The 12,491-nt window shown below is 36.0% G+C and overlaps 1 long non-coding RNA gene across 2 annotated transcripts in view; it reads right to left on the reverse strand.

The window, feature by feature from the left end:
- Positions 1-638: 638 nt before the first annotated feature.
- LOC144329745 (uncharacterized) overlaps positions 639-12,491 on the reverse strand; it is an 85,743-nt gene continuing 73,890 nt past the window's right edge. For both annotated transcript variants that reach the window (XR_013395384.1, XR_013395385.1), the window contains 2 exons: positions 2,500-2,692; positions 639-2,212 (listed from right to left, as the gene is read on the reverse strand). This is a non-coding gene — a long non-coding RNA (uncharacterized LOC144329745). The remainder of the gene's footprint in view (positions 2,213-2,499; positions 2,693-12,491) is intronic.

A 12,491-nucleotide genomic window follows, 5' to 3' on the forward strand; every position in this document is an offset into this window, starting at 1 on the left:
TCAAAGATCATTAAGTGAACTCATGTCTAATTCACTTGTCACTTATACAACCTTATTTATAGTTTCATTCTCCAGAAAATGAGTAACAATTGCCCAGCTGAATAATCCTAGCCCCAGATATTATTTAATTGTATCTTTCAAATTCTGCCAAGGTTTTAAGATACTGATAACTATTTTAGGTCACCTTTGTGCTATTAGGGAGTGTTATGTATGTTTTGGCAAGCAAAAATAATTTTTATAAAGTTTCATTATACATACTCAAGTGTATGCATGCTAATATAAAATAGGGAAATACAATTTGATGTAAAAATTCACTAATCCCAGTGTCATTGTTTATGACTACACTTTCACTCACTCCCTTATTCAAAATTATGGAGTGTTTCCAATACATCACACACTTCCTACAGCTGGGAAACAGAGCTGAATACATGCGTTCCTCTCAGGACGAGCTCCAAGTTTAGTTGATTAGACAGATCTATTCAGAACAACTTCACACCAAAGTGATGAATGCTACCATAGAGGTAGAAACAAGGTAGATTTGAGTGGATTTTATTTTTTATTTCTCTTTTCCATAGTTTCCAAGTTTTCTAAATGAGCATGTATGACTTATACAATCAGAAAACAAAACAATACACGTGATAAAATCAGACACATAAGAATAAAAATAAAGGAAAAATTTTTATTTTTTTAAATTTATTTTTTAACCAGAGGGAAGAGAAAAGAGCTTTGCTGGGAAAGCTGGGAAAGCCTTCAGAGAAGGTAACACCATGGTGCCATCGCTGTGGCTCTTATAACTATTACTAACAACATAAACTTAGACATAGAGACCAAAGGTTGAGGTATATCCATTTGTTAGCTAAGCTATGAGTTTCAGGCCTCTCTCTGTGTATGTTGAAGCTTAATCAGGCATATTGTTAGGTGAGATTAAAACACCTGTCACTACAGTGAAGGAAAGCTAAACTGATGAATCACAGAGGTGGGTAGGAGAAAACAATTTCAACTAGAGACAATTCCTAGAGACACTCTTATTTCTGTGTGTTGTGAAGAAATTACCTCTTTTTTATATTTGATTTTCTAACATCTATGACAATGCCAAACATATAATGGCACTGAATGTGGATTTGTTAAACAAATTAATTAGTAAATGCTAAAGATATAAATAGATGCATGTCACCAAAAGCTACTTCTCCATATTCTAGGTTACTTTAGTGCCCAAGGCAGTAAACTTATCAATGCAGTTATACCAAATTCTTTTGAATCACAGAATAATAGGCTATAAGTGTCTGGACATCCTATAATTTTTTAAAAATGTACTATATTAGATCACATAAAAAGGGAAGAAAATATTTAATTCACTTGCGGTGTTAGTTAGAAATTTATTCCAAAGCAAGTCATCCAGTTTGAGGTGGTGAATTGGTAGGCCAACTCTAGGAAAGTCATTAATCTTTGGAAAATCTCTTAATATTTAAAGATTGTTGATATAGAAACCCAAATCTCTTAATATTTAAAGATTTAAAGATTAAATCTTAGTATTAAAGATTTAAAGATTATATCTTAATATTTAAGATTTAAAGATTGTTATACTTCACAAATTTAGAGTGAAAACAATGGGTGAGCTAGGGGTTGCATGGGTGAAGACAGGGGACAGGGAACTCCTGCTTGCCATCAAGCCCTACTCTGGACCCTCAAGGTTCTCCATGAAATGAGTCTGGAGAATTTTGCCTATCAAATTTTGCTCTTGGAGTGATGTGATGATTACAGAACTTTAGATTATAGATCTGAAGTAACAAAACCTGAACCCTGTATGAAAATTTTAGTTACATTTGTGTTCTTGACATCTCCTAACATCCTATGGTATAGAAGTCCCTTGAATGGCTTAGGTCTTCTCCTAATTAGTCTGCATATCAAAGGGTGTTCTGTAATATGTGGGGCCTTTACATCTCTGCCGACCATGATGGCCTGCTTTGGTGGCATCTTGCCAAAGCCACAACAATTGAGTGATGACCTGCTTTACCAGCCAGAACATTTAATCAGTTATCCTGAAAGAAGAAGTGCCTTTAGTATTTCAATTCATAGTGTTGATCAGGCACTGCTGTGAGGAGGCTGGATCTTTCAACCAGTTGAGCTTGGATGAGAATTGCAAATCTTTAGGTTGAAGAATGATCAAGGTGGCCTATTGCAGTTGTTGTAGATACCTTGCTGTGCAGTGCACCTGTGCAAATAGATCATCCATTAGTTTTTGTGCATGGTACCATACCAGCTTGCTTTGGTCAATGCCAGGATTGTACAAGTGGTAAATAATGTTTTCAGATACTGGAAACATATAAAATTTGTCTTTCCTATCCCAATAATCCATTTTTTGCCCAATTCAAAGTCCTAATTCTTGGTTTCAGAGGTTAGTCTTCTCTAAGGATACAGTAAGAGTTTAAATAACTTGTAACATTTGACTACCATCTAGATATTTTGATCCCTAAGCAACTGAAAAAGGAAGGAGAATACCTGGATCCCAAGAGATTCACCAGGGCATCTCTTGGTGATTTCATGCCCATTGATAACTGTAAGTGGGTGATATCAGCAACATAGCTCCACAAGAGTGAAACAACTGAAGCTCCAACCTCATACGGATTAAATTCTGTCTCTTCTCACAATGTAAGAAACCAGACCTGCTGAAATGTTGGTCAAATCAGGGAATCTAGAATGGGGGAAGGGAGTAGAGAAGGGAGGAGATGAATATTAATTGCAGTGGCTGAAGCAGGGTCTGTCACTTATTCACTAGCCTTTGTGCATTGTTATTTTACAGCTTGGGGCCAGTCATCGTCTTGAAGGCTCTGTGGCAGCTTGGACTTGAAGTAGGGTGCACCTGGAATTGACCAATACAAGCAGTGGACTGCACTGGATTCTTCTTGCACCCTGTCTCATATCCTCTTGGCCCACCTTTTCATAACAGCCATTGCCATGGGAACAAGCTGCATCCAGGTATGACCTGACAGCACCCTGCTTCAGCTGTCATGGTGCTCCTGCAGCATTCTGGTTAGCCATCATGTTGCACACACAGACCTGAAAGGGTCAGGGAGTTGCCCATGGCAACTCTTGACCACCAAGGGAAAAGCACTAGTAACTAAGTACTCCCCTCTTCCATCATTCAGGTAGATGATTCTAAGGTGCATCCTATGAGACTCACCAGAACACTCCCAGTGGGATTCAAGTCCTAGTTGCTCTCAGTAGTGACTAGCTTCATAGCACACTCTTGGATTGCGTTTCCCTATTTTTCCTCTTAGTTGTTCATACCTTGTTTCACATCCCCATATAAACCATCTCTACCCAAGTCCTTGTTTCATCTTACATTTCAGGAAATACCAGGTTAATGCAGAAACCCAAACTTAACAACAAATAAACATTCACATTTTACAGTCAGGCAACAAAACTTTATGCCTTTCAGAGCAGATTGCTTTCTGACTTCAAAATGTAAGACTTCATGCTTGGCCCTTCTTTATTAAGACTTACTTAAGTCAGCATATCTTTACATGGGCCTTCAAATCCTTTCATTTAAAGCAAGTTTTACAGCCAAATATTAACGTTGGTGTTCCAGTACCCTGTTCTTAAACTGGCTAAAGCAGCCTCAGTACTCCCAAAGGGAATAATGAAAATTCCTAACATCCTTGGCAGGAAAACAATTGGAAGTTTAAATCAAGCTAATTGTTTTAGCTAATATGTTTTTAATAAAATAAATATTAAATAATAAAAAAGATTTCAAGCTATTTACAAAGAGAAAGGAAGGGAGGGGTTGCAGAATGCCCAATTATAAGAAATGTTGCTTGTAAACTACTCAAGAAGATGCATTTCTGAGAGCCAGGAACTCTGCTCTCCTCCATTCTGCAAGAAAGGGATAATGCTTTTAGTTAAGACTTCTCTGAAAACCCTCCAACCAAGAGTCAGGGGCTGGGCACAAAACGTATTTTTAGTTTTAGCTTGCGTACTGAAACAGTGTTTAATTTTTTCAAATTGTGAAGTGATGTTTAAATAGTTTAAAAGCTTGCAGTTATGGTTAACATTTAAAGGTGCTATATTCCAGGTATTGGGCTGTGAGTTTTATAGCTATTATTTAATTTAGTTTGATTTTCACAGCAACTCTAAGAGGTAGGCATTGTGATTATCTCTGGCTCATAGATGGAGACACTGAACTTCATAGAGTTCAACATAAGTTGCCCTGACCCATACGGCTGTTAAGCAGAGAGGCTGAAGATGGACTGAAAACCAGGTCTGGCAACTACAAAGCTCAGGCCCTTGAATTCTAACCTTAACCACTTGCAATTTAAAATGTCTGAAAGAAGAAATGTAAAACAATTTTAAAATATATGATGAGAAAATTTTCCTGTTGCTGAAGGAAAACCTGATATGTGGATTGAAGTAGTTCACATTCTATCAGAAGCAACATAAGGAACAGGCACCAACACCTAGGCATAACCTGGAGACATAAGACATGTAAGGACAAAGGTGGGAAACCCAGGTTGCTTAAAAGGAAAAGCACTCAGGTTAGGTCTAATATCCATCCGTTCCTGTGGGCCTTAGTTCCTGCCGTTTTCTCTTCCTGTAACTCTCGCTCCTGTCACATGCCACCTTATTCTCTTGGCTTGATGAACTCTTGTTCACTTTCCCAAAATTCCAAGGGGATCTTCCTGATTCCATATGCCAGTTAAGTGTCTTCTGTGCATTTTTCTGTATCACCTTGTACTGACCCTCTGCCAGTACTCACCACTCCATAATGCCTATTGAATTTAATTATTCTTACTATTAAAATGTGTACATTTTGAAGGCAAAGAACTCAATTTTATTAGTCTTTATTATATCTCCACCAAGAACAGGGTCTACCACACTACAGACCATCTATAAATATTTATTGAGTAAATTGATAACATATGATAAAGTTATTCTATGAATAGTTCTGGGATAAATAACTGAATTTAAGAAAGTAAAATTGAATCTCTACTTCACATCATTCACCAACATCAGTTCCACATGTATTATCTACACATTTAAGATAAAAAAACTAGAAGGTACTATAGATAAATATCTGATATCAGATTGGTGAACACCTATTCAAGCATAAAAGTATAGACAACATGATATCATGATTCTTGACCCTTTGAAAGTATCACAACTGGTTGAAATCTATTGAATCTGATAAAAGTTTCAGATTCAATGCCTAAAAAAAAATGTTTCTATATACACCTAATATTTATATGCATTTCTGAAAGTTTCATGGACCATTTGAAGCTCTTCAAGAGAATTCAGAACAAATTTAGCCAAAGAGAAAAAAGTTTATATACTTATCTACATAAAAATGAAAACCCCTGTATGTCAAAAAGTATGTGAACCAAACTGGACAGAAACGAGAAAATTGGAAAAAATATTTGAATGCTATGTGTCAAACACAGATATATTGTCTACATATGTGAAAAGCTCTTATAAATCAATTAGGGACAGATGAATACTCCAAATGAAAAACTAAGGAAATGAAAAGACAATTCATAAAAGCCAATAGACATAAAAAATATGTATGTTTTATCAACATCAAAAAAGCTCTGGAAGCCTGGGATCTCATAGGAAGATGGATTCTTTTGTTTTCTTGAATCACGCTGAGGGGTTAACAAAAGAAGACTTGGAGTATAAAGGGAGTAAAAATTTACAGAGATAAGTGACTTTTTTTTCAGATTCCTGTTAAGTTTTTTATTTACCTTGCCCCCATGTTTTGTTTTATTTCTTGATATACGGGTATTTAGTTGTTTCAGCATCATTAGTTGAAAATACCACACTTTCTTCCTTAAATTGTTTTTGAATCCTTGTCAAAATTTAGTGGTATGAGTCTCTATCTACAGATTCTATTCTCCTCCACTGATCTCTCTGTATGTCCATTTGCCAATACCATACTTTTATGATTAATACAACTTTTAGTAATCCTTGATAATAGCATATAAGTCCTTCAACATTGTTCTCCCTTTTCAAAATTATTTTGACTATTCTAGATCCTTGGATTTTTCATATAACTTTTAGCTTCAGCTTGTCAGTTTCAAGAAAAAAATCCTACTGAGATTTTGATTTGGATTGTTTTCAATTCGTAGAGCAGTATGGGAAGAAGAATTAATATCTTCACAATATTGAGCCTTCCAGTTCATCAGGACAGTGTATCTCTTATTTAGGTCTTTTAAAAATTTCTTTCTCAGTGTTTTGTAATTTTCTGCATACAGATCGTAAATATGTTTTGTTAGATTTATACCTATGTATTTCAAGGTTTTGGTACTATTTTAAACTGTCCTGCTTTTAAAATATTGATGTGTAACTTTAATTTAAATGGAGAAAATACAGCCTTTTCAACAAATGCTACTATAACATTTGGATCTCCATGAACAAAAAACATAATGCCCCTCCACCCATATGTTTCAACATATATAACAATAATCTTTAAATGGATCATAGCCCCAACATAAAACCCAAAACTTTGTAACTTCCATAAGAAAACATTGGAGAAAAGTTTTGTGCCCTCGGATTATACAAAGATTTCTTGTAGATGACACTGAAAACATAATCATTAAATGAAAAAATAATTAATAAACTGGACTTTACCAAAATTATACATTTCAGCTCTTTGAAAGACACTCTTAGGAGAGTAAAAAGAGAAACCACAAAAATAATAGAAGATATTTTTAAAACACATATCTGTTAAAGTACTTGTATCCAGTATATATAAGTAACTCCTCCTAAAACTCAAGAAACCAAGCAATCCAATGAAAAAAAAAATGGGCAAAAGATTTGAACTGATAAATCACCAAAAATATATATTGATAAACAAGAACATGAAAAGATGATCAACATCATTAGTCATTAGTGAGATGAAAATTAAAATCACATGATATTATGTTTACATCCTCATGAGAATGGCTAAAATAAAAATCTCTGAGAATACTGAGGTTTAATTTGGCTGTGGAGCAACTGCCATTCTCTTGTACATTGCTGGTGAGAATGCAAAGTATAGCTACTTTGCAAAACAATTTGACGGTTTATTTGAAAATTAAACCTATATTTACAATAAAATTCAGTAATTCCATTTATATTTACCCTAGTGAAATAAAAACCTATATTCACACACAAAAAACTGTACACAAATGTCTACGGCAACTTTATTCTAAATCACCCCAAGGTGCAAAAAACACAAACATCCTTCATCCAAGTAATGGATAAACATACTGCAGTGCACCTGTGCAATGGAAGACTACTCAGCAAAAAAACTGGATGAAGTAATGACACATGCAACAACACAGATGAATCTCAAATGCATTAGGGAAATGAATGAGGTCGGGCTCAAAGGCTACACACTCTATAATCCCATTTATATGGCATTCTGGAATTAGCAAAGCTATAAGATCAGAAAACAGACGAGTAGCTGGTAAGATCTGGAGCAGGATGTGTATTTGACTAACCAGTGTATAAAGGAATTCAGGGGATGATATTTTTATTGAAGTGGTGGTAATGGTTACACAACCACATGAACTGTACACTAGTGTACATTAGAAAGGGTGACTTTTACTGTATGTAAATTATATCTAATTTAAAAAGTATTAGAGAAATCTCTCCAACCAGTTCAGAACCTTACATTTCATCCTACTGCTAATTCTAATCCTGTACATTGGAAACCAGCAAGTCAGGTGAAAACTGCTAAATGGGGGGATTTTTGTGGGAAAGAGAAGATGAAGTCCTCTCTGTACTAACCATATGGAATAATGTGTTTATTATTAAAAATCAAACAAGCAAACAAAGAACCTAAAACCGTAGAGCATATTTGAATCTCCCATGCTGCGTGGCTATCGTTCTGACTTTATTTCATTTTCTTCATAGTGGGGTGTTGGTTCTCCAGAAAGTAAACCCAGCTATACTCTTCCCTTAGAATGAACAATTTCAAACTATTCTAACCTTCTCATTAAGGCTATTTTTACAGTGCAGAATTGCAACATTAAAGGCTACATAAAATGTATGATGTCAATGAGTTATATTAACCCTCTGTGAAATATGCTGTAACAAATTTCATTTTACAGAACTCTGGCCTCTTGAGGTTTAAATCCAGAGCAAATGGAATTTTTTCCTTTAAATCTGGGAAGTCTTTTCAACTGAGACTTTCCATAGTCAGCTTATGGCACAGTTTATCATATAGTTTATTAACTATGAAAACAATAAAGTAAAACAGAAGTAGTAACAGATTCTTCTCTAGTGTTGACATCTCTAGATCCTTTGTGCAGGAGAAGAGATGCTGAAGATATCGCTTTACTTTTCACACAGCTGGTGTGGGGATGGGAATTTACCAAGTAGTGAGGGCTGAGAACTCGCCAGCACTACTCAAGTCAACTCAATGCCTGAAAGTATCGTGGAGTAACTCTTACCTCTCCTTGCCGAATCCTGGGAAATCCTAAAACCCAAGTGTTCTGTCACTTTGCCTTTCCATCACCCTTAGATAAAGTTCAAAATCTTTTCATGATTTCTAAGGCTTAAGTTATGCTACTGCCCTCTCACACTCCAGTCACCTGGGCTTATTTTTCCAATCCTCCAAGCTCAATGCCACCACTTCCTGGACTACATACATGGACAGTAAACCATCCTTGTAAACTGGCATTACTGATACATAAAATTGCAAATAATGTATTGCCTCAGATCTAAGTGACATTTTAAAAATGACTGCATGACATCATATGTATGAGGGTGTCTCTAAATCACCCAGTGGCAGCTCAGGAATATTGGAACTATGACTGCGGCTTCCTCTCCATATGCAGAATGCTGTGCCTCTTGGGGTTGCTGGTACTCTAAGGTAAACACTGAGGAGGGGGCTTTGGCACACAGCTGGTGAGCTCTGCCTTTTTGAGAGCTTTAGTAATGGTTTTGCCCTGAGCAATTTTCCATGGGATTAGTGGGGTTTGGAACCAGTTGTTGTTTTCTGAGGACACACTGGAGTAAAAACACACAAAAATATAATTCTTGGGGATAGATTCATTGAGAGCTTGGCATTTGCCCCATAAGAACTAGAAAGTATATTTGAAATCTGAGACTGTATTGTGCTAATAGAGGCATATTGAACACATTTGTGTATTTCTTTAAAAGGAGCATAATGGCACTGTTTATTATTCTTTGTCTGAATCACATTTCAAGGTGACTTTTCATTTGCTCTCTATTTTTCTTTATTTGAGTCAGTAATTGGACACAGCAATTCTTTTGTAGCTAAGGCTTCCTCTATCAATAGGCAACTGTGTCTGAATGTCATTTACTTTCAAACCAAAAAAAGGCATCAAGCACTTTGTCTAGCAATGAGAGCAAAATTTGGTTAAAAAGTTGGCAATCGTTCCTACCACTAAACGCATTCTCTGTATGAATTATAGGGGAGAGAGCCAGAAAATAGCAGAGAGAGCACATAGTTCAGGAGGTGGAGATCTTTTTGAGCTGAGACAGTAGTCATTGAGTGTCCTGTTATTTCTTGATGGACTGGGTATTTTAAAATGTAAAAGCCTCCATAGGTCACCATTCATTCGCTGGATCCTAAAATGTTTTAGGAAGGAAAAATACCATTGAAAGAGAAACTATGACTTAATAAAGCTTTCATAGCCTTTAAAATGTCTCTATTCCATATAGATATTGTATATCGGAGGTGTGGTATGTGATCAAATAAATAAAAAGCGATGTTTAAAATGGTACTTATTTGGCGTGTTCATCAATTTGGCCTATCAGACTAGGGAAGAGATCAAAAATGGAACAAATGGCCATATTATTTTATCACTTTCATTATACAAGGGTAGATGCATTTTATTATCTGTTTCAATGTTTTCAATGGCCAAAGCAGGATATTTGCATGAATTTTGATTAATAATTACTCTGCACTGGCCACAGATTGGTAAATATGTCAAATAGAAAGTGATTTTTCCCCAAAATTACCACTCAGGAAAGAGGGAATTGTATTATATTCAAATCATTTCAAAACTTGTACAGTGATTATATTATTTTGAACAACAAATTATTTAGCTACTCAGGAGGCTGAGGCAGGAGAATTGCTTGAACCCGGAAGGTGGAGGTTGCAGTGAGCCAAGATTATGCCATTGCACTTCAGCCTAGGCGACAGAGCAAGACTCTGACTCAAAAAAAAAAAAGAGAGAAAGAAACATTAACTTAAAATGATCTCAATAAAGTCTAGTATTGAGTGCATATATAGGTTATCTGTTGGAATTCCCTGAAAGACAACACAAATTTAGCAAAACATCACAGTGCTTATAGAAGCACATTTTTAAAAATTCATTTTTTAAAAAAGGTAATAGACTCACATGGTACAACAGTCAAACTATTTAAAACAGTATACAGTAAAGCAAAGAAAATCTCCCTCCCACTCTTGTCTTCCAAACATCCAGTTCCCTTCCCTGGAGACAACTGATGTGAACATATACACACCATAGTAGAGATCTTTAAAAATCATACAGTCATGGTTAGGTTTGTATACACGGGATGAATGGAAACATCAAATGTCCTAATGTCCTGAAAATGGGTTGCTTGGGGCTTGGAACTGAATTTCTAGGATATCCTACAAAGATCCCAAAATTGCAGTATCACACATATCAGATGGAAGTGAGGAATGTGCCTGAAACAGCTGTGCTAGAAGATATGAACTCCTACTGCTTATAAATTGTACATAGTGAAATTATTCATTCACTACTTTTTTTTTTTTTTTTTTTTTTTTTGAGATGGAGTCTCACTCTGTCACCCAGGCTGGAGAGCAGTGGTGTGATCTTGGCTCACTGCAAATTCCGCTTCCCAGATTCAAACAATTCAAAACAATTCTCCTGCCTCAGCCTCCTGAGTGGCTGGGATTACAGGCACACGCCACCACACCTGGCTAATTTTTGTATTTTTAGTAGAGACGGGGTTTCACCACGTTGATCAGGCTGCTCTTGACCTTCTGACCTTGTGATCTGCCTGCCTCAGCCTCCCAAAGTGCTGGGATTACAGGTGTGAGCCACTGCGCCTGGCCTCATTCACTTCTTAACTAAATACACTGAAAAACTACTGTGTGTCAGGCACTGCAATAAGTATCAGAAATAAAATTGTAAACAAAAATGACATACGACCTGACCTCATGAAGCTTACTTTTTAAAGGAGTTGTCTAAAATAAGTTAGAAATTTAAAAGATTGAAAGAAAAGCTCTGAACATGGGCAAAAATATTAAAAATCTATATAAATAGTTGCAAACAGCCCCTTGGTGCAACAACATTGTCATTATTTAAAACATTAGTAATTATTATTTCTTTAACTAAGTTATCATTTGGATTAAAGTACTGGGCCGTCTAGCATAGTTTTAGCCAAGCTGCTATTTTGGCCCAATCATTTAGAGCTATTCAAACGTAAGGCATTATTACAAATAACTTTAGTTTATATTCTTTTTCTCCTCTGTATAGCTTCTTACACATTTTCAGCCTTCATGATATTGTATTATAATTTAGGTAATCTGCTTCCCTTTCCCTATGCAATGGGGCAATGTTTTGTCATCTTAGTATTTCCAGCTTTTATCGTATCAACGTACCTGTCACATAACACTTAATAACCATTGGCTGAAAGAGTGAATAAGTGGATAATAATACTAAAAATTGCAAACTGTGTTTTGTGATCTCACCTAGTCACAAAGGATGCCTTTTTGCTGTGCAGTCAAGTTGCTTCTGGTCTCATTCTCCTTGGAACAGGTGATCTAAATGGAATGCCTTTATTTCTCACAACTAATGAGCCATCCAGTCTCTGTTCATTGCTATGACTTTTTAAGTATACATTTGCAGGGGATTCAGTAACCATTTGGAAATGTAATTATCATGTTTTCCAGCTACACAAATACATAAGGGATAGATTTATTTATGTGCTTAGGTATATAATACATGTCATGTTATTATTATTTTTTTTTTTTCACCTACAATTTTCCCTTTTTCGGCAAACATTTCTGGGGCAAAGAAGGTTAGATTCTATTTTCAGTCACTGTCCATCAAAGGGAACCTGGAGCAAATGTGCATATACCCCAGAGCACCTTTCTCACAGGCCCTGGGTAATGACTCACTATTGTTTACAAGAGGATTTTCGCTCATGTGAAGCAGGTGTTGAAACATTTGGACAGTTCTCTAAAAATCTTAGTGAAATGCAGTGAGTGTGAATCAGCAGTCTGCATGTTTTTTTTAAAGTGCTTTTGATCCTCTGAGCCACCTTCAACTTGCAGAGTAACCTTTTCTTCATGTTTCCATTGACCTATTGTCCCCTTCTGACTTGTCACCTTCAACCAAACCTCATATACTACACCCAACCAATGATCCTCACCTCGGTTTACCAGCATCTCTCCCTTTTAGTATACGTCCAGTTCCCCAAACTTCCCAACAAATTCCACCACTGACTGAAAATGAAGTGGCCATTTCTCTTGGCCACTGTGTAGTCTGAGT

Source organism: Macaca mulatta, chromosome 7, assembly GCF_049350105.2.
Source record: "Macaca mulatta isolate MMU2019108-1 chromosome 7, T2T-MMU8v2.0, whole genome shotgun sequence".
NCBI classification, from domain to species: Eukaryota; Metazoa; Chordata; class Mammalia; order Primates; family Cercopithecidae; genus Macaca; species Macaca mulatta.